Source organism: Camelus dromedarius, chromosome 22 (genome assembly GCF_036321535.1).
Source record: "Camelus dromedarius isolate mCamDro1 chromosome 22, mCamDro1.pat, whole genome shotgun sequence".
Lineage (NCBI taxonomy): Eukaryota > Metazoa > Chordata > Mammalia > Artiodactyla > Camelidae > Camelus > Camelus dromedarius.
This window is the reverse complement of record NC_087457.1, coordinates 32257173-32282422: the sequence shown is the minus strand read 5'-3', so window position 1 is coordinate 32282422 and position 25250 is coordinate 32257173. Positions and strand designations below refer to the sequence as shown.

At 51.1% G+C, this 25250-nt stretch overlaps 1 protein-coding gene across 5 annotated transcripts in view; it reads left to right on the top strand.

Moving 5' to 3' along the window:
* MCPH1 (microcephalin 1) overlaps positions 1-25250 on the top strand; it is a 186914-nt gene that overhangs the window by 135520 nt on the left and 26144 nt on the right. The gene's annotated exons all lie outside the window — the stretch shown is intronic.

Here is a 25250-nt window from a genome sequence, read left to right as displayed (position 1 = left end):
ACAACCTGGAAGGCTCTCATCCTAGTTTTAGTGCAAAAGAACACAACACCTACTTCCACGTGCGTGCGTGCGTGTGTACACAAACACACACACAGTCACGGTGAAAAGATACGCGTAGCCTTCGTTCAGCACACAGAGCCAGAAGCTATTTCCACATCATCTGGTGATCAGGGTGCTCCCGCACCAGGTAACCGCATCACTGCAGCAGTAAAAGAAGAGAGGTCTGTGCTGTCTGTCTCCATGAAGGATGAGTTTAGAGACCTGATTCTGCTCGTAACGAATGTGCCACAGTCCAGTGAGGGAGACCCACGTTCCAGCACGCAGGGACGGCGCTGTGACACCTCCTGGGTGGCCCTGCGGTGCCACTTCCTACGGGAGGCCTCCCTCGTGTCTGCAGAAAGAACGGAGGACACCACCCCGCAGAGGCCCCTCACCTGTCCACACCGAGTGCTGGCGCTGCTGGGAGGCTCCTTGACTGGCTCCTTAGCTCCACTAACCAGCAGCTCATTGACGCCCGAGACCACATGTCCTTGGAGTGCCGCTCCTGTCTGTTTGCAAATGACATCTGTGCGATGCCAGCACAGGCTCCCGCACCCCCACCCCGCCAATCCTCTGTCTCAGCTGCCGCTGCCTGGACGGCCCCTCCCCTCCAAGCCGCGGGTCCTGCCCTGGCGCCCGCTCCGGGCAGGTTGCAGGGTTCTCCCCTCCGCCCTTGCTCCCCTGCCGTGGTGAGGGTGGCCCGGATGCTGGGCAGTTGGCTGCGCGTCTCTGGGTTAAGTCAGCTCTCCGAGTGGTTCCCCGAGGCCGTCTGGAGTGCTCCTGCCGCGCCGCCTGTTTGCAGGCTTCTTTTCCTTTTTTCTCTTTTTATTTTTTTTGAGAAATAGTTTCATTACTTTCCTCCTCCAAATGCCATCTTTTTTTTTTTTAATGGCAGGGGTAGGGAGAGGTAATCAGGTTTGTTTATTATTAACAGAAGGACCGGGGATGGAACCCAGGACCTCATGTACGCTAAGCACACGCTCTACCCCTGAGCTGTAGCCTGCCCTCCTCCCCATCCCCAGGGCTGCTTTTCTTTACACTGAGGTCCTCCAAATCTGATCACCTCATTTGCTTTGGGGCCTGTTGCCTTTGAATGAAGCCTCTAAAAATATAGGTCAACAACTAGAAATTGGATTAAATTATCAAATGCACAGCCCCTGATGCAGAGTAAATTGTCCCCAGATGAGCGCGTTCACAAATTCTGAACTTACAGAGCGCAGCTGAGTGTCTTGCAAACATGCTAGAACTTACCTCTGAAAGAACGCGTTGCCCTTTGGGGTAATTTTTGAGACCTTGTACGCCTGCCCAGCTGACCCTGTTCAGAACATTTCTAGAACTTCTTTTGGACAGCTGCTGTGAGCCAAAAGGCTTGCCCTTGACCGCCTCCCGTGACAATCCATTTTCACTTTTTAAGGACAGAATGATTTTTAATATGCCCCCCAAATCTCCATTTTGTATTAGGTTTAATAGGTGACTAAACACAGTAATATTATAATCCTGTTGGTTTTCAGTGTTGTTTCCTTTTATCCAATTAGACAAATATGAAAGACCGTGTTGGTTGTAAAAAAATGCAAATCAAGGAATTCTCAATAATCTTATAATCTAGAAAGAGCTGAAGATGACTCTCATTAATTTCCTTCACAAGATCTATGCGGTCCAGAGCCCAGTTGATCCAGGATCTCTTGTCTTCCAGCTGCCACCAAAGTAGCTCTAAAAAAACATCAAACCAGTCCAAGATTGGGTGTCATGGAGACCAAGGTCTCCTTTGCATGAAAACCCTCCCACGAGATAGCAAAGTATCTCCTGCATTTCTGAATTGGAAACGGGGGTTTTCCTGCCCTGTCTGGGAGAGCGTCACTCCCCCTTTGGGTGCATCAGAAGTGGTCTCCCCTCTCACCAGCAGCTAAAAATACCGCCCTGACATTGCTTCCCAGATGCTGGGCTGTCCTGGTGAGCATCTGGGCCGCGATCTTTGAGAAGAATGTGAGTCTGAGCCACTGGGAAGGCTCGTGGGGGAGGGAAGTGGGAATTCTTTCCCAAGCTGGTATTTCTAAGAAAACACTCGGCCAGAACCTGCAGCTGTTCACTATCCAATATCAGCTCTAGACAACATTTTAGTTGGCAAAAGAAAAGTGACAAAACAATAAAGCTCGACGCCTAAGACTTTGGGAAACCCCTTTCCATAATGTGCTTGTTCAGGGCTTAAAATATTCCTGTTTTCAGAACATAAGAGCTATTATCGACTTTTCTAAGCCTGGGGTTTTTGTTTTGGTTTTGGGGTTTTTTTTTAGGAAACATATTAAATGTTTTAATGATTAAAAGAGAAAAGTGCTTCTTGATCATGTTATGAACATCTAAAACTCACCATGTAATGGGGTTTTCACCTTTGTTTTCCAGAATAGACTATTTCATTACTACCAAAATGCCAGCATGGTTGAGAGAAAATACAATAGAATTCAGTGCAGTTCAGCCAGCCATTGAAACTGCGTGCAAGACATATGCTTTGGACATCTGTAACCCAGGGGCGTTGCCTGACAGTTTCAAAAGCTCCGTCATCCACAGAGAGGAGGGTTCAGGGTAAACAGACCCATCTGAAAGATTCTTGGTGACAAACTTGGGCTCATTTCAGGGCCCAAGCAGATGTGTGGCTTCTCAGGGAAAGCAGAGTGGATTAACCGAAAAGACAGATGACGCCTTGTAAGGTTCAGATTCTGATTGTAGCTCATTTGAGATGGGTTAGGGGCTGGGAGGAGAGTTTGCTTGCTTCTCTGGCCCACAGACTTGATTATTCCTGGAGCTACTTCACAGGGCCAAGTCCATGGGTTTTCTGCGTAAGTAGCTCAGAAATCCTAGCTGTGAGCCAGCCCTCCCAGAGCCAGCATGGGAGTTGGGTCACAGGTCTGGGGTGTTTCACACCGAGATGGAATTTCACGGCTCTAGTGGACCACGGATGCCCCAGATCCCTGGGAGCTGCCTCCAAGGGCAGGAGAACCCCCTTCATTTCCTTCAGTGGCCCTGACTGAGCCCGGGCACAGTGTCTGGGGCGTGCGTGAGAGCCCTTCCTCGGTCCCGCTCTCCATCTGACTAACATCAAGGAAAGATGGCTTTAGTGAATGAGACATCTTAGGCCCATCCCCTTGAGAAGTGACTGCGGTCAGCCTGCCCATGGGTCTCACTTTAACCCTGTGTCCTCACGTTGGCAGCACTGAACCATCGAGTCACACCTGCCAGTAAGTGAAATGTTCCTCCTGAGTTTCTTGATGAAAAGCACCGGGCGTGTAATTAACAGGTAGATTTTGGACGTTTTGTTCAGACTTTCATTGCTATTACATGCATGAAATTAGCCCCTTAATTCAGTACTTAATGTATGCACAAAGTGGTTTGCACAGGATCCTGTCTGAGGAAATAAGATAATGAGACAGTTTTAGGAAATAAGCAGAGGGCACCCAGCCACTCTCACATGTGCCCAGAGCAGATGTGACAGCGGTCCCAGCAGGGCTCTTAGCTGTAAGTGAGGGAAACTGCTGCTTTCTAATTTATGTAAGAGTGGAATTTTTTGAAAACATACTGGGTAGTTCTAAAAATAACAGTAGTAAGGAGGCTGTGCAGCTGAAGCCACAGCCACTTCCCACACAGACTGGCCTGGGAGGTTGCTTCCCCACCGGGCAAGCAGGAGCCACAGGTTTGCAGCCAGCACGACAGGACCTGCACTGTCAGCACTGGGCCCCTCCAAGAGCATCGCCCCTTCCCTGCGGCTTTGGGTCTCCAGCGTCAGATCCCAGCCCCGAGGTGGGTGGGTCTGATTGGCTCAGTCTGGGTGCTCACCTGGGTCCTAGCAGCCAAGTGAGCTGGGAGGGTGCAAACCTGGCCTTTTACACTCCCTGGGGGGGGGGGGAGGCAGCTCTGCCTCCCACCGAGCCTCGTCCCAGCAAACAGGGCTGCTCAAATGCCAGCCAACCACAGAAGAGGGTCCCCCCACCCTGCTGACGGTGCGAGACGTCCACCGGGACCTCCCCGCATCACTGCGCTGTGACTCACACACTAACTGCGTTAAGTCAGGTGCTACGACTTTCGCACTCTCTTGATTCCACCTGCGGTCCTTTATCACATCAAAGCGAAGGAAGCTCAGAGCTGGGGAGGGACTCAGAAGGAGCCCTCATCTACAGAAAGAAAACGAAGATGCGGGAAGGCAGAGTGACTTCCCCAGAGGTCACGACGCTGCTCCGCGTATGGCGTGAACAGTCTGCTGATTCCTGTTCCTGTAGACAGCTGTGTGCTTGTAACACTTCTGTACGCTGAACGTAAATATTCACGCAGTCAGCAACTGCATCACTTTTAAAACAAAGGCAGGTATGTACTTGCTGTCCTGAAATCGAATGGCCCTGCGCCGTTCCTAACTGCGGGACCAAGAAGAGCATGAGCTTATGGTAAAAGCAGCCTGTCCCCGGGCCCCCTCGGCTTCGGCTGTGATCGTTAGCGTGTGGCAGGCGTCAGGAGTGCGTGTGAAAACGGAACAGCATCTCCTGACAGTTCTTACTACACATTCTCACAAGGACGTTAGGAAGGCGTGTGAAGAAGACACCCTCACTGTGTGTGGTTCAGTGTTTGATGCCTGATTTTCCACGGTGCCCCGTGCTTCTGTGAGCAGGATCCAAGGAGAAAGGGTTGAGGCAAATAACAACTGACAGTGTCCTGTGAAAGATTCCTTAGACCACACGCACGCGCTGACCACCGTCGATGTACCTGCGGGGCGCAGGCTCCGGCGCGGTGCACAGAGCAGACAGCACCCCTGCTGGCGCGGGCGTGGTGCTATTGTGCAGCAGGGGATACACGGATGAAGATGCACATCTGTGTACAGGTAACGTCAAGAATGGTGAATCCTCGTGGTAAAACGAAGCTGGTGACGGGATTGGAAGGGACGAAGGTAGGAGCTGATCTGTGTCGTGTGACCACAAGGTCTCAGGAAGGACACTTGCTGCTGGACAGGAGTGAGGCATGGGGGAGGGGTTCTCAAAAGAGGACCTCTAAGGAGGACCAGGGAGCAGGAGGCAGCTGGGGAAGCCAGGAACGATGGGAAGGGAAGAGGTCAGGCCTCCGAGACGCCTGGCCGCCCCCCCCCCCCCCCCGTCACCTAGAAGGTGTCACAGTCGTCTGGGCGGGCTGCCCTGGGGGCGGGTCCGCAGCCGGCCTGGCCCCACCACGGCGGTGCGGGCAGCCCCCATCAGAGCCATGCTGCTGGGTGGTTGCTGGCCCTTAGCATCGCCGTCTTTGGCACTTGGGCGTGCCATCCGCCGGCCTAGGCTTGGAGCTGTGAGCACTTGGGGTGGGCGGGCTTCGTTTCGGTGGCTGTCTGGAGGCTTGTTGGGTAAACTTGTTTGTACTTTGAAGTCCTCACCAGTCCGACGGCTGCACTGGGTTTTCTGCCAGGCTTGCCAGACCCGCAGGGCTGTCTCTGGTGGCCCTCAGACCCTTCCAGCCCTCCTGCCCTGGGCACTCCTCGGAGACGCTTGCCAGTTCCCAGGCTCCTCTGTAACTGAAACCCTCAGATCCGTATGTTGAATTTGTCCTTAAAATTACAAATTGGATGCAGAATTAATACACACATTGAAAATAATACAACAGATCTGGAACCTCACGGAGGAAGGAACTTCCACGTTCTTCTGAGATGTGAATTCCTCCTCTCCCTAAATGCTTGTATTCCTCTCACCATCCAGGGTTCAGTGAACCATGAAAAGTTAGAAGCTAGTGCGAACAAAGTCACCCACAAAAATATTTCAGCTGACGTAACAGGAGACACAGCAGATGGAGATTGTTGTTAAAGAACTCTTACCAGAGTAATTCTTTTTTATTTTAATCTCTGCTTATCCCAGTGCTTTTCGCCTGTGTGTACTGATACGTCCAAATCTACCATAAACTTATTACAAGGACACAGTTCCTTCCAGTGCTAACCCTTTCAGACCATTACAACTGGGGGAGGAAATGTTTTTGAAGGTTATCTTATAAGGCCTTTCTCAGTGTTGGCTACAGCATCACTTAATCTTTTCCAAAATTTGGAATACTCAAAGCAGTGTGTAGCGACTTTACCGTAAAACGGTCCTGTCCTGCCTGAATTTTCCAGACACAGTCATGTTCTGACAAGATGTGGCTATTTTTGGGCAGTGCACGGGCAAACGTGCTTCTTCTGCTGAACAAGTTGGGTCAAGCCGTGTCCCCTGTTACCCTGTGCCCCCATGCTGGGTGAACACACAGCAGAACGAGCGTCTCAGGAGGGCCTGAGAGTCTGAAAGCCCAAATAAACTATAGAAAGCTTCCTGCTGAGTCTCATTGGCAGGTTTGATTAACCCGGCCACAGGAATCAGTAGATGACCCCTCCCCACCACCCCAGTTCCAGCATTCTTGGCAGCACAAAGGAGTAATATTTTAGAAATATAAACTGCCCTCCAGCAATTCACTTTTGAGGGTTGGGAGTGAAACTATTTCTCCAGAATTTTCAAAGTAGGACACAATGTCTCTGTGTCTGAATTTTCCTGCGGCAAATAAGTGACTCATGGGCATCGCGAAGAAGGGTCTTCTTCCGCCAGGGAGGAGGTGCGGGGGGACCCGGACAGATGCAGAGAGACGCGGTGCGCGGGCCGCGTGGAGGGAGGGCTGTGCCACGTGGCCTGCCGTCGTCCCGCATTTCCTGTTTAAACGGGGCCCTTCTGGAGGATGCTCCGGGGAAGTCGATCTGACCGTGGTCCCCACAGCTGTCAGGGGGCCCATCCGCGGACCCCGGCCCCTCTGCTGCAGGTGTGGCTGGGGCCTCTGTCTGCCCACGTTTCCACCTCCGCGCTGCTTTCTGCAGCAGGACCCGTGATCCGAGTGTCCTCATCCTCAAGTTCTGGAAACCTTCCCCCCCCACCCCCGGGTTGCCTTTCTCAATGTAGCAAAACAAGGGTGCCCCGGAAATGTCTTTTGTTCTTTTACTGAGATGTACTTGTGACAGTAGGTGTCGCCGCCGCCTCGTCATGCTGCAGGGACTCCCGTGCGCTGCTCCTGGCCCTCTTGTGATGTCCGCAGAGAGGGATGACATGTCACTACTGCTGCTTTCTCCTCTCTGTGAAATGAAGGTGGCCGGACGCCTTGGTCTCTATTTTATTCTTCATGAGCAATTATGGGGGACAGGGTGTGCAAGGCAAATTTAAAAAACAAAACCGACCTTTAGTTTCCAAGGAAAGTTACTGAGCGTCTGCTGTACATCGGTCATGGGGTTTAGAAGGACACGCACAATTTATTTTCTGTTCTGGGAGAAAACACAGAGTAAAAGTAAACAGGAGGAAAAGTTCAAGGTATAGACAAGAAACCGTGAGCTCCCCAGTATGGAGCTAGGGGCAGAGACAAATCTGGAAAAGGAAGATGATGGCCGTTCGCATCTGTAGGCAGTGGTGGCCATGGAAAACCCGTGAGTGAGCTGGAGTGAGGTCATCCGGCAGCACTGTTCTGGACGGGCTGAGGGATGAGAGATCTGGAAACTTGCCTCCGAATCCCACCAGTGTTAGCCTACCATACACACACCTGTCTTGTCCCACATCCTCCTGTAACATGGGCATCCTGGCTTGAGATCCCATCTGATGGAAATACTCCCCACGTGAGAGCCCCGGGAGTGGGGCGTTCTCAGCGGGCCGCCCGGGGACCAGCGATGCCCTCACTGCACGGCCAGGACTTCTCATCAGCCCGGAGCCCGCACACCTGTTCAGGTCCCACTGATTTGGATTGTCGGTGGTGTCTCGGTTTGGTGTGAGCAGACTTGAACATCTCTGCTGGTGGTCTCAGCTGTAGAGACCAGAACTCTATACGATGCCTCATTCTTTTACAAAATATAATTTGAAAGGAAAAATGACTCACCGAAGTCTGGCAGATAGAGAGCCCTCTGAGCCGACTTCTGACTCGGCCACGTTGGGTTCCAGCTGGACGTGCTCTGACTTTGCTATCACAAGATCTGCTTCTGGTTTAGATTTTGTCTTGTTTGTTTCAGCTCGAGATTTTTTTTTTCCTCCCGGCTTTACTGAGGTACAACTTCCATACCGTACGATTCATCACTTCCAGTGTCTTGCTGGATGACTTCTGGCAGCTGTGCACAGTTCTGTGATCCCCACCACGCCAAGATGCAGGATGTTGTTTGTTCCTCATTTGGTGATTGGCGGACTTTTGAGTCATTTCCAAGTTTTGATTATTAAGAATCTGATTACAATTTTTGGCATACAGTTGTGTATGGTTACATATCACTTGGTAATTTTTCAGGAGAATTGCGGTCTTGGGGCCTGCGCGGTTTATCGTGGTCTTAAAAAGTCTTCAATAATAAGGTTGCAGCCCAGGGCTTCTTTGTGAGGACGCACGCTTACTGACGAGGACGCTTTGGTAAACGAGGAAGGAAGCAAGTACCCGTGGCGGCCCTGTCCGGAGAGCCAGACACGGATGAGCCAGGGAGCCGGGGATGAGCCGTCCCCAGACATGTGTGATGGAGCTGCTTTGTCACCTAAACTGGTGATGTGATTGTGCTGAGTCTGAGCTCTGAGCACGTGTCCTCTGACCGAGGTGTTTCAGGCCCACTTGATGAAGGCCTCCCCGGGACAGAGGTGCACAGAGTTCAGGCTCCCTTCCAAGGCATCTCTGAACCATGCTGTCTAAAGCTCTCCAAAGTCTGGCCATTTGGGGGAAACAGATGTGAAAGAAGTTTCATTTTGCCAAGGGCGGGCACGAAGGGATGGAGGGTGAAGCGTTGTCCGTGGCAGGGAGGGGGTGCTGAGCCCGCTCGGGCCGGTCCTGGAGCGGACTGACCACCCGGCGTGGCACGTGGGCCCTCACCTCCGGCTCGTCCCCGCAGGGTGGGGGTGGTTCAGCCTTGCACTTGTTCTAAACCTAACCCTAACCCTGAAGGAGGTTTGGGCCAGCCATGAAGCTGTCAGCCTGCAAAGGGCATCGACCTTTATTGGAGCAAGAACTGAAATTCACTTCAAATTTTTTTTTTTAAAGAGGAAAGCTCTGAAAAGCAAATTGTGCTCATGAGAATGTCCCTGGGGAAACAAGCCGTGTTTGATCAGCACCTCCTTCCCACAAGGAGTAGGGGAAAGCCCCTCCTGGGGGGCATGCTGGAATGACCAGGGAGGGTCCTGTCTGTGAGCTGGGACGCATCCCTTTGGACCAGCACCAGACTGCTTAGGCGAACAGAAGCACCCTGAGCACGGCTGCTCTCCCCGCCCCCAAGGAGGCGCTGAGCGGGGTCATCAGTCCACTCGACGGTCGTGGTTACTGGCCTTCCCGGGACACACGTAAGTCCGGTCAGGCCTTGGGCTCATCATCACTGTATCTGCCTGTCTCCTCCCCGCGGTTTTCTGTCCGGAGTCCTCACTGCACCACCTGTTGGTGCCATCCTGGACGGGCTGGAACCCCAGTTCCAGTGGAAGAGACTTCATGTAGTTTGTAATCAGCTGATACTTACAGGACATGAGGAAAAATGATGGAAAGGGTGAAAAAAGGGCAGAAGTTACAAAATTGGAAGGATGAAACAGTGATCACTGAAAATATACTTTTGCTTTTACAAACAGATTTTTCTTAATCAATATGTGAAAGTTGGAGTATAAAAATCATCAAACCACCTAGATAAATTTACAAGAATTTTCCCCAGACACCTATCTTCCAGCCACAGTCTCAGGAAGGCAGGTTTGTCCTCTGGTGATCAGCATTCGAGAAATGTAGTGACGCAGAAATAGAGTCATTTTACAGAATTCAAACTTTAATGTTTTTTCGTTTATTAAGGATTTTTTTTTTCCTTCTTGAACAACTGACACCTCAATTTATGGGAACCTTTTTCGGTATAAATTGAGGCTGGGATGGTGACTGAGGAGCGTTTATTTATACGCTATACTTCCTCTCTTTCCTCATATTTTATTACCAAGGATATTGACATGAAAACAGGATCTCAGTGTCCAGTGAGCTCATCTACTGGTTTCCCACCAGAAATTCCAGGCTGTGTGACATCAGCGTGGGTTACTCTGGATGTCATTTGAAGAGCAGGCATCTGGAAATGATGAAATCCTGAACAACAAAGTTTTGTTTTCAGGAAGACACGCTGGTGGGGGAGGGGGACACAGGAAGCTTGGGTGAGACCCTGCTAGGTGCCATGGTCCGGCTGCAACGCTGTGCTGAGGTGTGCGTTCAGAACGCGAAACACTTACTTACCCTGTTTTCCTCAGTGACTTTTTTTTTCAAACGTTGCTGTGGCATCTGTTGTAATTTAATAAATTACGTGTAGTCTTCATTCAGGCTTTATCAATTATTAAGTCAATGTGCAGCATTTGAATGCTTTCACATCTTACTTGTCATAAAACCAAGATGTGAAGACGCAGCAGTGTGTACTGGGTAATTCTACATACCTGTGCTCATTAAAATGAAAATAATTCAAGAGAAGTTTCCATTCATAAATAACTGTTTTTACTTTAAAGCACCTCAGAGGCATGCCTAGAAAAGACACCTGTGGTCCCCAAGAATTATCTTGTTCTGTTGCATTTCACGTGCTACCCTCATTTAAAAACTTTCTGCATTAGAAATTTCTTTAGAATGGCAAAAAATTGGGTGGTGAGGAACCAACATTCAGTACCAGGAGAATGACCGTATGTTATGCAGAGTTTGACAAACTGTTTTCACAGAGGGTTTTCAATAGCGTGAGAGTGTGTTACAACAGGAGGTGAAAAAACTCAAGGTTCCAACTGTGTCACCGCTGTACGTAGAAGTAAGGACGCCATGTAAAGCAAGAATGACTGTCGAGGGCCGGGTGGAGGAACAACATCGTCTTAAACGCGCCCCAGCCCGCAGTCGCTGCAGGCCCGAAGAGGGTGGAAAGCAGGACTCGGTTTGCGTTTTCTGGAATGTTTGACAGGGCAGCGCAGCCGAACACGAAGCAGTGAGCATGAAGAGTGAGACCCCCCGGGGTGCGCAGTGGAAGAGGCTGGCTCCTTCTCAGACGCGAGTCCACTTGGCCCTGAGCCACTGGAGAGTCTGTTGGTTTCTGGGTTCAGGTTGACAAGGGGCTTAATCTGGAATGTGGCTCTAAAACCAGTTGTTCTCGTGTGGCGTGTTGGATGCCAATCTGTGCCGAGACGTGTCACAAGCAATAATTTATCACAGAAACGTGACAAAGTGGGCTAAAACAGCATAAGGAAAGGATTTGATGTCAGAACTGCGATGCTGGCGGTCGTAGTCTTTTAAAGGCACTGAGAGATTCCAAAGTTCACTCGCATGTGTTAACTGACTCCACTCTGACAGCAGTTCTGTGAGGCCGGTATTAGGGTGCTCTCGGCTTTGTAGAGGACGAAACCGAGGCTGCGTGCAGTCACTGGGGCCCTCCTGGGGGCAGAGGAGGCCGGCTTCAGACCCACGGCCACCTTGCTCAGTGCGATGACCGGTTACAAAAGCATCCGCACTGTCTGCGCGCCTGCGTTCACGAGCGCTCTGTGTCATGGCTACATCGTAGCTGAGCTCCGGGGCTGTTGTCCACCGGGGTCTTGATCTCCCCTGGCGTTTGCTGATTATCAAATGTTGAGTGATAGACCTCAGGGACAGCGGTTCCTCACTCCTGCCCCATGGCGTCAGTATATGCGTCCGTAATGGGAATTTCCCCGTTGAAATCACCCCCTGTGTGGGATGCATGGTTAGGCTGGCACGTGTTTTTCTCTCCTGTCCTCTAGTTTCTAAAAACACGTTAAAGTCCTTAAACACAACAGTATTTCAAGAGCCCTTTGGAAACATCTTGGCGGCCTCCCTGCCAGCGTGCTTTGTCAGCTGGGTAACGAGCTATAAACACTACATCCCAGGACATACAGTCCTGAGAGAAGCAAATAATTCTAGTACCTCCTGCTTCAGCATCACTGGCGAAGATTGAGGGTTGGATTTTACGGAAATAACACCCAGAGACTCATAGCTTCTGCTTTGGGTTTGAACAGACGGCATTCGAATTCTACTAGGGGCAGCTTAGTCTAAAACCCACAGAACTCCTCATTTTGATCCGTGTGGCAAACTCTTTGTTTATTTAAATGCAAAAGGGAGAGAGGTAAGGGATTTTATATGTATCTAGGTAGTGGGTGAATTGTGTTCATTGTAAAGTTCTTTCAACAACCTGGACGTTTTAAAATTTTCCATAATGAAATGCTGGAGGGGGGACCTGTGGGACAGAAGTGGGGAAAGTTCTGTGAGGCTAACTGAGAACAGAAAACCGTGTGAACCTCTCCCAGAGTCTCATCGCCAGTAACTATCCCCCGTTATACATACGTTTAATGAAGTATTTCGAGCACATGGAAATAAAATAGGACGATAAATATACCTGCCGCTTAGCTTGGTCACACCTTGATAGTATCGTTGCTTCCATTTTTCATTTGCTTTTCATAAATAAAATATTGCAAATTTTACAAAATCTTACAAACTCTCTCCCCTGCCCCCGCCAATTCCATCCCGTTCTCCCTCCCCCTCTAAAGGTAACAGCGATCCGGAATTTGCCTCTTACCTCATAATTTTTCTGTGACTTTTCGAACAAGGTGGGTCCCTGCATGGGGAGGGTGCTGTTTGGAGTCCAGTGTCACCGAGTAGAAATGCGATGTCAGCAGGTCCTAGAAAATGAGTAAGGTTCTTCAGAGCCTCCGTTTCTCCATCTGTTAAATGGGTATCGTAACCCCACCTCCCAAGGCTGGTGTGAGGCTTAAAGGAGGCATCTGAAGGTGCGTGGCCAGTTCCTAGAGGAGAAGGAGCACCTGGTAAGTAGTAGGAGGTCAAAGCCTGGGGTCTTTAAAGTCGTTTCAAAAGGACACCGAGGAGCCTTCTCAGCTTCAGAGTCCTCAAGCTGCCCTGTCCTCTGCAGGAAAGGACACTGAGTCCAGGAGAGGAAGGGGTTTGGTCTCGCTAGACCTGGGCTGGTGGCCCTGCAGGATGGAAGTGACCCCTGTCCAGGACTCTAACGCCCGGCACCGAGCTGCCCGCTCCCAGCAGCCATGGAGAGGACGTCTGCTGAGAGCCCCCCGCCCGTCTCTGCTTCTGGTTTTCGGTGGGCCTCGTCCCGGGGCGTAAAGATTTGCTGTCATCTCACTTGGTTTTAATTCAAATACGTAACGGTTTCCTTTCAGTTGTCGGTTTCTCTCTTTCCTCTTTTGAAGTCACAGTCGCTCTAATGTCCAGGCTGTACTTACTTATTTTTAAAGTGATCCAGGCTGTTGTTCTTCTCTATATGTTTCTAAAGCTTTATTCTCACATTGCTGCCTCCAGCCTGCGGTTCAGATGTGGTTTTTCACTGAGGATTTCTGTCTTTGCTCGGATTGTGAAGGTCCCAGGCACCTTTATGAACCCAGGTTGGGGGATGCTGTCAGCATGTGCTTAGAGCCTGCGTGATGCTCAGAATTGCTGCTCAGGGCTTCCTGAGCAGAGGAGATCACCTTGCCCCGTGAAGGTGGTTCTCTGCTGAGATTGGAGTCATTCGATAAAAACAGAACTCTGTTGGTTGTTTTCTTCTTGTGGGAAAGTGGCTTCTGGTGGGGAGGGTCCCGCCGGCTCTGCAGTCAGCGCGCAGACAGACAGACAAGTTCCGGGGAGAACACGGTGGTGGGCCACATCCCGCTGGACCCTCGCGCCACCCAGAAACAAGGGCCACTGATCACGTCCAGTTCACTTTGAAACAGTGGTCAGAAGTGAATCGTTCCTTCTTTCTTTTTTTTTTTCCTTTTTTTACAAAAAAAGAAAAAAATACATGTTTTTGTGTCCTTCAAGGCACAGTCCTTCACATGCTGCCAGCATATGTTCACAGAGGGCCACTTCTGCTACGTCCTGAAGAGAGTAAGCCGAGTGACACGTTCTTCATCTAAATGGAAAGGAGGTTGGAAAGTATTTTGATAGTTTTATTGGGCTCAGCTCTTAGCTCTGCTTCGAACTGGATCTGTGCCCTCTGCCACGTCCTTCATCACCTTGGGTTGGGTTCACTCCCCTGGAGGTGGAGGAAGGGAGGCAGTGAGCCCCACCAGCTGTAGCCCGGCCAGCTTCGGGGTGCACAGGAGCTGAAGGAATCTGTCTCCGCAGGGGGGCACTTCCACATGCAGGCCAGTTGGCTCCGTGGCTCAGATGGGCCATGGAGCCCGGGCGTCAGAAGAGGAGCCACCCGGGACTGAGGATGGGCAGGGGAGCCTGTGTGTGGAGCTGGTGTGGGAGGGGCAGGCATGCAGGGGAGCTGCGTGTGGATGGGGCACCCAGACGGGTTCCCAGGAGATGGGGTTGGGACACTTGATGTGTATTCCCAGCAGCCAGCATGGAGTCTGGAACCCAGTAGACGCCAACAAACTAGAACTGAAACGACCCAACCAGATCCAGGCCAGTAAGTCCCTTCTGCACAGGAATTCCCAGTCTTCCGAAAGGGTGGTACTGCAGTGGAAGACGATCAGTGTCAGCCGGAAAGTGGCTGAGGCCCAAGTGAGGCCACAGAAGGAGGGAAAGATGAGTGACCGTAGGTCTTAAGTGTTCCCACCACTCACAGAAAGGTCACTGAGTGAGGTGATGGGGGTGTCAGTCCACTTCCTGGTGGCTGTCATCTCCGTGTGTACGTCCATCAGAACATCACAATGTCCGAGCTAAGTGTATACAATTTTTATTTCTCAACTCGCTCTCAGTAAAGCAGAGAATGAATGTGTGGATGACATGGTAGGATTTGGGGACCTACTGGTCTCAGAGGTCAATTGAATCGGCAGAGATCCTAAAATAATCCTCTTGACCCGCCAGGGGGCAGGAAGGGAGTGATGGTGCCAGTGGCCGGAGCCCCAGGTGGGGTCGGGCCGCCGCACTCAGCCCTCCCGGCACTTGCCCGCATCCCGGGAGGGCGTGCGATGCCCACCCCTGCCGTGAGAATTAAGCTCGCAAGTCCGGTCCGGGCGGCAAACTGGGAGCCCAGGAAGTCTCCGTGAAGTTATCCTTCCCCTCCTCACCGTGCATACGGAGAACGTACTGAGGAAAGGAAGCAGGCGGGACACAGGGTCTCGTCCGCTGTCCTCCTGTGCCTGGCGGTGCTGCACGTCTGGAAAGGCCTCCTTCGTGGCCGGTCTGCAGGGTGACTCTAGAGCAAGGGCTGGTCCCTTTGCTCACCAGGGACAAACCTGACGTGTCAGAGGGACTTTGTGTGCGGGTGCCTCTCAGCACTGAGACCCGAAAGATTCACACCCGCAAACAGTCCTGGCCCAGCGTCCCCCCATCCAGCCAGGGCTGTCCGGGAGCCGTAGACGGGATCCCAGTGCTGGGGGCGCCTGGAAGGGTGGGAGTGAAGGGGGGGGCTCCTTTCTCTTCCTGATTGTCCGCTGCTGACAGCATGTCCTTCAGGACAGCGAACCCTCTTCCCTCAGCCTCTCCGCTGCTGTGCTGCTTCCGAACTCACTGCGTTCCTGCACACGACGTGCTTCCCTTAGTGGACCAACGTCACCCCGGCCTCGGTGGCTGCTCACCCTGCACTCATCTGTCCCTTTAGCAGAGTGTGAGCTTCTCAAGGCCACGTTCTGTGCTTTCCGCCTTTGCGCCGGCAGCACCGTGCGTAGACGCACAGCAGTGCCCGCCGGCCAGCGCAGGCCGGGTGAGCCGCCGCGTTTCCCCGCGATGCCGCCCTTTCCCGGCCGTTAGCTCAGCGCGTCTGCCGGTGTGTGCGGCCGCCCCTCGCTGTGCTGCCGCTCCTCCAAGTTGAAGGTCTGGGGCAGCCCTGCATTGGGCGAGTCTGTTGGCACCGTTTTTCCAACAGCATCTACTCACTTCATGTCTCTTTGCCACATTTTGATTAATTCTCCCAATATTTCAAACTTTTTATGATATTTCAAACTTATGTTATTTTTTATGGTGATCAGTGACCTTTGATGATGACTTGCTGAAGGCTCAGATGACAGCATTTTTTAGCAGTAAAGTGTTTTTTAATTAAGGTACATAAGTTGGGGGGGTTGGGACATAATTCTATTGCACACTTACTCAACTATAGTGTAGTGTGAACGTAACTTTTATGTGCACTGGGAAACCTGAATATTCGTGTGACTCTTTGCGGTGGTCTGGGACCGAACCTGCAGTCTCCAAGGTGTGCCCGTATTTGCCCCTAAGTCGCCCATAGCAGGAATGTCCCCAGGACACAAAACTTGCAGGGGCAGGAAGGGGGGACCTGAAGGCGGTGGATTGATGTGCCTCCTTGGAGACTGCGCTCTGAGAGATGGAGGGTCCCATGCTGGACTGGGGGTCAGGGTTGGAGAGCTTGTTCTCTCTGGGACAGGGTGCAGGAGCCAGCCTTTGGGAATCCACCATCGTGAAGAATCTGGCAGAGCAGAGGCCCCGAAACCTGAGACAGCTCAGCCCCCAGCCCCGAACAGCAGAGGGAGGAAAGGAGGCCAGGCTCCGCACCTTGAGAAGTTCGGGGGTCAGTGGTGAGCAGGATCGACCCGGCCTCTCCCACGCACTCTGGCCGGGTGGGGTCCAACAGAGAAAGCAGACCACGGAGGGTACCGCCCTGGAGAAAGACTGCCTACAAAGGTCAGCGCACTCACTGCCTTAGAGCAGAGGGAAGCTTTTTGGAAAGGCGTTTGGTGCTGGCTGCCCTCCAGGAGCCTGTGTCTGCAGCTCTGCTCAGCTGTAGCACCCGCGTCTGCACCGCGTGTAAGCTGTCGGTCTGCAGGTGGAGTTGGAGGGACACCCGTGTCTTGGGTGTTGCTGCTGCAACCATCCCCAAGGGAAGGAGCGTGGAGGCAGGTGCAGAGTGAGCCGGTGGACTGACGGGGACCTTCAGGGTTGCGGCTGGAAAAGCCTCAAACTTTCCAGAGCTGCTTGTTTCTTACTACAGCTTCCCCTCGGGTGCATTTTAGATTCTGACTTCCCCAAATCTGGTTCTTTTAAATTAAAAGAGAAGGAGCTTTGGCTCTCGTTTGCATAAAATATGCGCACACTTGCATACATGCTCATGCACACACGCGCACACACGCACACACACGCACACACACGCACTCACCCCCTACCAACTGGGGAGGAGCAGCAGGGAAGACCCTGATGACTTGTGATTCAACCGTGTGATTTAAAAAGTGTTCACCTATTTAGATGCCACTTCTCAGAGTAAGTATGTGGCTTTTAAAAGTCTTGATAAATGTGAACATTTAAAGACTCCAGGGAAGTGAGGCTGTTCCTTTCAACTCGGGCTCCCGTGGCTATAAATAGGAAGGCCTCGTCTAATCTCAGAATCTTGAAAAGAAACCTTCATGTTGTTACGTGATCACCTAAAGGAATGCCTTCCTCTTCGGCCCGGAAGGATATTTTTAAGAGACTGCTAGGCCTGGGACAGGAATTATTGATACCTTTGGAATTTCATTCTCCAGTGAGTCAGGCCCACTTTAGGTCATTACCTGGGAATCAGCCTGGGACTGCTTGACGCCAGGCCCCCAACTGTTTAAAGTGGAGCGTAACTTCACGAGGGAATGAAAAGCCGAGGATGTTCTTTTGTGCATTATTCTTATCGTGATGAATGATGCCTGTTTTCCTCTCCACTTTAATTAGAATGTTTCTACATTTGCCAAAGAAAATGTTGGAATGGAGACAAAACCCTGAAATTATAGGAACAGGGCTTGATGTAATAGCTTATTTGTAAAGGAAACACAACTTGTTTGGTATTTTATTGAAACAGGAAGTTCAAAACCTCGGCACACACAAGCACAACAAATTCTCAGGTGCTAGCTGAGTCATCTGTTGTGGAAATAGTCTCCTGGTAGTTTTCCCCTGGACTTACTTTTTATCTTCATTTTGGTATTTTTTTAAGGCAACGGGAGTGGATGGGTGCAGGAAATTACAGAGAGATTCAATTAGAGATTGTGTGCGTTTTAAAAAATATCCGCTATTAAGATTAAATAAACAAAGTGTGGGGGGTCCTCTCCTTATATGTGTCTATATGTGCACTTTTTGTAGTTACCTATGTACAAAATAAGAAACAGCAAAGTGAAACAGTCATTAACCTCAGTGCCCTTACTCTTTCAAAACCAGCTGTCGGTCAGGGGTCTGGATTTGAGGTGAATGAAGATGAAGAACACGGAGGATTCACGTTCTGATCGCTGTTGTTTGGTAAACTTAACAGCAGAAGCTAGATAACAGTTTGATTCCTAGTATTAAAAACTTACAGGAATGACTTGAGCTGAGTTTGTGTCGACACAGACATCTTTAGGTTTAATTTCCCATCTTTTTTCTGAAAGACGAGGCCAGGATGGGTCTTTAAAACATGCAAAAGCTGCAGGCACCCTGGCAAGAGCTCAGCATGGAGAAGGCTCGCTGGTGCACTAAGGCCGGTGCTGCTTCCAGGGGAGCTCAGCCAGGAGCCCGGGGCAGGGTCCCCGGAGACAGCCCGGGAATCGGGGTCCCTGCCGGTGCTCCCCAGTCCTGGGCCCTGCCCTCTGCTAAATTAGGACCATTACAAATGCACTATCCATTCAAGGACGCATCAGAGAGATGCAGAGATACGGTGGGGCAGGTGCCAACCAAGTGGTATTCCTCCCAGAAGCAGCTGCCCCCCCACCCCATCCCTCCCCCCTCTCTGTCTCTCTCTTTTTAAACAAAGACCTCTTTTTAGAGCAGTTTAAGGATTAGAGCAAAATTGAGAGGAAGGTACAGAGACTTCACATAGACTCCCTGCCTCTCTGTCAGCATCCGCACCAGACGGCACCCATGTCGCTAGTGACGAACCTGCGCTGGCACGTCACCGTCACCCAGAGCCCACGGTTACATCAGGGTTCGCCCCTGGTTGTACGTCCTTTGGGTTTGGGCACATGCACAGTGATATGTGTCCACCATTAGGGTGTCATACAGAGCAGTCTCCCTGCCCCCGATCCCCTCCGTGCTCCACCTGGTCCTTCCCCGCCAGCTCCTGGAAACCAGCAGCCTTTCTGCTGTCTCCAGAGTTCTGCATTTTCCAGAATGTCATAGGGTTGGAATCACACAGTGTATGACCTCAGATAGGCTTCTTCCACATAGGAATGTGCATTTAAGTTTCTTCCATGTGTTTTCAGGGCTTGATAGCTCCTTTATTCTTAGTGCTGAATGATATTGCAGTGTCTGAGTGTGCCCCGGTTTATCCGTTCACCACTGAAGGATATGAGTTACTTCCAAGCTTTGGCAGTTATCAGCACAGCTGCTAAAAGCACTTGTGCGTGGGTTTTTGCGTGGACATTGATTGCTGGGCTGTACGGTAACGGCCTGTTTAGTTTTGTAAGAGAGCAGCGAACTGTCTTTCAAAGTGGTTGCTCAGTTTTCTCTTCCCGCCAGCAGGGAATGAGGGCGCCCGTTGCCCCGGGGTCTTGTCAGCACTAGGTGCTGTCCGCGTCTGGGTCTCGGTCGTTCTAACAGTGTGCAGTGGTCTCTCCCTGCTGCCTTCGTCTGCATCTTTCTGACGACAGATCACGTGGAACAGTCCTCATCTGCAGATCATCTTTGGTGGGGTGTCTGTTAAGGTCTTTGACCTGTTTTCCCATCCAGGCAGTGCCTCCTTTTGAAGTTGACAAGCCTGCCACTGTAGGCACGTTGGTGGTGCCCCGCATGGTGCAAACTAGAGTGCGCGGGCCTGCTCCCCGGGCTCGGGTGGCACTGCCAGCCGGCCGCTGCGTCGCCAGGTCTCCCCCGGCTCACTCGGCGCGCCCCCCCCCAGAGCCGGGCCGCCAACACGCCTCCCCTGGAGGAAGGGCTGGGCCTGCCACGCCGCACTTCCACGTTCCAGACTCACTGGAGACTGTGAATGTGGCCAGGCAGAGTGGGTTTAGGGTTCTGTGCTGAAAGATGTCTTTTCATTAGGTTTTTTTCATTGACTAAATAACACTGAACAAAACAATATCCCTATGATGTGAAAGAAGCAAGCCTGTGTGAGTCTGTATAAGTGCAGGGTTGTTTTTTTTTCTTTGTAACATTGGGTCAGTAAGAGGCACACAAGGCCACTCGAGAAGTGCCACAAGGCAGCAGGAGGGGCGGGGGCTGCCCGCCCTCAGCCCAGACGGCTCTGGTTGCCGTCACAGCTCCAGATACCCCCACTGAAAGGGGGTTGCGTCACTGAGTCTCACACTGACCGACCACTGGACGCACACATTACTCGGAAAAAGGTGCAGCACGGGGCCTGCTGACACAGCTTCACGAGCGAGCCTCCAGGTGAGGAACAAGCAGGGCGTGTCGGTCCCTGCGGGCTCAGCGGGCCCACGCAGAGGCAGGCAGCCGGCCGGGAAGCGGCGAGAAGGAAGGAACGTGGGCTCGAGCCCCCCGGGGACGCAGTTAAGTTCCCCTTCATTCCGAGCTTCCTGTCGCCAGCCTTGCAGCCACACGGTCCCAAAGCCCTGGAGTCACCTTCAGCCCTCACCGTTGTGGGCTGCGTGCACGTCAGCTGGGATCCCAGAGGTTTCTTCCCTCCACGTCCACTGTCCCTTTTGGTTCTCCTTAGAAAACACAGTTCTCACCACGATACAGTCTGGTACATTTCATGAGCCAGCCTTTGAAATTTCTGGTGCCTTCCCTTTGCCTGCAAGATGGAGTTCAGTCTCTGTAACACAGCATTCAAAACCTTTCCCAAACTCATGCTCAGCACACCTTCCCACCGGCTCTGTCGCCTCCCAGCCCCTAAATGCCAGCTGGCTCCACAGGGCTGCCTCCTGTGCCTGAAACCAAGCTGTCCATGGTGGTCTCTCCTGTGCCAGGCCTCACCACCATCACGCTGCCTCCCCGTCTCTCTCTCTCTCTCTCTCTCTCACACACACACACACACACACACACACACATCCTTTTCCTAATTATCCTGGGGACAAACTTTTCTGGGAACATTCCTCAGACCTTCCAGGAAAAATTAATTTCACCCTCTGTTATGGTTTTACAGTATTGTTTTCATATCACCGGTCTAAATACTGTGGTATAAAAAGATAATTCATATAACTTAGCTTAATTACTTGTTTAGATATGTCTCTCTTGCTAGATAATGAGCTTCTTGAAGGCAAGGCCCACATTTTTGTGTTCTTTTTTTTTTTAATCCCTTGGATCATACCTTGAAGACACCAGTAATTTCTTGGGTTCAGATGGATCTGATTGGAAGGAGGTGACAAGGAGTAGATGCCGTGTAGACAGAGGTCTGGAAGGCTGCTTTCCTTGAGCAGAAAGGTTCAGGAAGGGTGCTTGCTGGAAACGATGGAAGGTCGTAAGGGGCAACATGGTAGCGGCCCTAAGACCAAACCAAGGTCATGACCAAGGTCGCTATACTTCGATCCACAGCGTTTGGAGCCAGAGAGGGAAATGGTCTCTGAGTTTTGTGAGGGTTTCTGGGCGGGGAAGTGAAATCTAAGGACCCTGACGGGAGGGGGCCTGACCGCCACCTGCCTTGTGAAGCCCTGACCTGGAGGGTGGCCCTGCAAAGGGGGCAGAGCCAGACCTGCAGCGCTGGGGTAGGGGGCGGAGGGGAGCCGGAGGATGGAGGGGGCGGGGGGCCGCGGTCGCCCCTCCCCGGGAGCGCCAGTGGGAAGGCTTCCCTGCCGTCCGCTTCCTTTCCTGGACGCCGCCGGAGACTCCTGGTCAGCCTTTGTGTGGGCTGCTGGGGTTTGTTGCTCTCCTGTTGTTTACAGCCTCCAGGTATTTGTAGACAGATCTTATCTCCTTCCCTCTTAGTCACCTCTTGGCCCAAGTCTGCGTAGTTTACTCTTTAAACTCTGCGCCTGGGTCTGACCTCTCGCTACCCTCTGAAGGATTCTTCTTTTGTGCTTTCTGGTTTTATTCAGTTTGGATTATTTTAAGAGATACAGTAAACTAAGCATGGCCTGACAAGTACGGTCTTGAAGTAGACACACATCTGTGATTGTGCAGTGAGTGTGCGGTAAACCCATGGCATCAGCTCCTGACCGCTGCTCTCGGTGGCCCTGTGACCATGAGCATTAGTCTGCAGCCTGTGTTCTCCCACTTGCCCCAGGAATGAATCCATCCTACATGTGAAAAAAATTTTAATATTCAAGAATAAATTTTTTTTAAAAGGATGAAAAACCAGAAAGTGATAAATAGCACCGCCTGGACCTCCTTCAGGTCACGTCCATGTCTGGGAGCTCTTGTGGTTTCCAGGAATGCGCTTCTCTTCATGAGCCTGTCAATATGTGTAATAACCAAGGGGGGCCAGCTCCACTTTGTCTTCAGTTTTCTCATCCTTTCTCTCCTTCATTTTCCCCTCCTCTTCCCCATCCCATGTCCGGGTCTCTAGTGAGCTTCCCAGACCTTACGCTTTGTCAAACAATACTGGTTGAAAACACTTCTAGAAAAAAAGTAGGAGAAAATCTTTGTGATCTTTGGGGTGGGCAAAAATTTCTTAGGATACAAACCCAAGCACAAGCACTGACCACAAGAGGAAGATGGATAAATAGGACTTACTGGAGAAAAGTTAATGTTCTTTGAAAGACACCGTTAAGAAAATGAAGAGGCAAGCCCCCAACAGGGAGGGAACATTCATACTCTATATATTTTGAAAAGGAATTTGTATTCAGAATATATCAAGAATTCTTCAACGTTATCAAGTTCCTTAAAAGTGGGCAAGACGTAAGAACCTTACAGAAGTTCTGTCGATGGTGAAGAAGTACGTGAAAAAATGCTGAACGACACTGGTCATCTGGGAAATGCAAATTAAAACCACAGCAAGCTACGGCTACACTCACCCACTGTGGCCAAATTAATGCCCAAACTAAAATGCCAAGTTATGGCAAAGACCCGGAGCAGGCAGAACACACACTTTGCCGTCGGGAGTATGAAATGGCACGGACACCGTAAGGAGCTATTCGGCAGCGTCCTCCTGCAGTTTAACGTATACTCACCGATGGCCCAGGAGTTCCACTTCTTAGGTGCTTACCCAGGAGAAAGGAAAGCATCTGTCTGTAAAAAGGACTTGCAACTGTTCAAAGCAGCCTTATTCATAATATCTGATAGCTGGAAAAACCCAGATGTCCGTCAGCAGGTGAGCGGATGAAAATCCTGGTATGTTCATCCAGTAGCACAACAATGAGCACAGCCGTCAGGAGGAACGAACTCGGACACACAGCAACCTGGCCGGACCTCCGGCACATCGTGCTGAGCCCCGAAGGAGAGGAAAATCCCTAATGAGCCCCCAGGACTGCTTGTTTGGGTGGGTTATAATGTGATGGAGCGTTCCAGTGAGTGTCTGAGTTCCCCAGCGTATTTTTGTAACATGGACAAAATGTCTTAGGATTATAAACTTAAGTGCAGTAGAAGCTTTCGAAATTGGCCGGAGGGCGGGGTGGGGGTGGGAATCAAGTTGCTCAGCACAAAAGAGTAGCAGCGAGGACGTTAGTGAGAAGGAACCGTCACAGCAACACGGTCCACACGAAAAGAGCATAAGGAGATTATCCAGCACAAAGTGTTAATTTGTGTTTTTAAAAAGAAAGAAATCCCTCCACTTAATAGGTAAAAACTTAGGTTACACCGGCAACACCCCCTTCTGTTACTCCACGGAGAACCAGCCCTCCTTTCCGTGCTCACATCTCCCCTGTGAGGTCGCAGGGGTGGGTGAGGTCCCGGTGATCCGGAGCCCACAGCCAGCTGCAAGCGGGGGACCAGAAGGAACCCGGGGCTCCCAGCGCCCAGCCCCCATGCTCCCCAGGCTCCTAAAGTCTAGAACAGTCACTTGGGACTTTTTTATCCCCTTTTCCAAATGTCAGCATCCTTAGGGAAATCTTTCCTTCCTGGGAGTTTGTCAGTTACCCTTCTCTCTTCCCTCCCTGTGCCCCTCCTCCCTCCGGACTTCACATTAATTGAAAAAGAACGTGTTTTGCGCTTTCAAAACATTGTTTTGAAACTTAGAGAGGGAGTCCCTGGCCTTTCACTGTGATTTGTTCCCAGAAACCACATGACAAGGCAGAGCATCAGGAAGATGTTACGGCTGGGGTCGCAGTTCTGACCAAAGGCTCAGCAGCAAATAAATCACAGATGCGAACAATGCGTAATGGAGATGAAGCGCTGCAAAGCGCCAGTGTCTTCTGACAAACCTCTTGGGCTCTGGGCAGCAGGGCCACGAGCGCCAGTCTACCCTCCAAGCTGAGTCTTGGAAGGGACGGAGTCAATGGCCACTGGCCTGTGCCTTCATTTGTAGGATGTAGAGAAATCAGGTTTCATTGTTAAGCATTGGGAATTAAAGAAGTTATTTTTGTAATTTTTAAAAAAAAATGTTAATTTGCTTAAAAAAATAAATACAGATCGCAGGTTTTGTTAAGTAGGGGAAAAAATGTGTAAGCAAGTTTTTACACATTTGACAAGTTCAGCGGCGCCTGTGGGCAGCCCAATGTTGCTGAATCCAGAAGCACTACAAGGTTCTGGAAAGTGCCTTTCTCCCTCATCCTTTGAAGAACATGCCTGATTATAAGTATAAGGAAACATAAATTCTTGAAACCTTGAAACAATGAAGTTGTTTTATTTACCTGTATGTAGGATATAATATTTAAAACATCTAGCAACCGTCAAAGAAGAGGGAGAAAAAAAAACTTGAGAAATCAGAATTACACCTAAAAATAAAATTCACAGTAGGTCATGTTATAAATCTCAATCCAAAAAACAGCTCTGAATAAAAGCTTCGTTAGAACACCTGACCTGTGCTGGGTGTCGTGGTCATTGCCCATGAAAATGGAATTGTGCGTTGAGTCAGACGGCCAGTGCTTGTCACCCCGAGGAGGGGACAGAAGGAAATGCCTCTTCCTCCCTCCATACTGGGCAGCAGTGTGGGATGGGGCTACCTCGGAGGCAGGAAGGTGCACATGAGAAATTGTGGAGACCAACATAAAACCCAAAAAAGGTTTGGCAGCCATGGGAAACCAGGAGGCCCGTGTCATAAAGCTGGGTCCTGTCCAGGATGTGCTTGGCAGTAGAGCAACCAGTGCACCCGTGAGAAGCTGGCGGAGATGGGGAGGCTGGGCTTCGGGCGGGCTTTGGGTGAGGAAGGCCAACCGGGGGGTTACTGCTCGGGCAGCCCCTGGATGCGAGGGCTGGCTGGAGGTGCTGAGAGCTCCCTCCTCCCCAGCAAGATAAGCTGGAGCCCCAGCAGGACGGACGGGCGGACAGATGGACAGACAGGAGGGCAGGGTTGGGGCAGCAGCTCGGAGCCAAGCCCAACCCGGACCGACTGGCCCTGGACTGTCCCTGCTGCTGGCAAA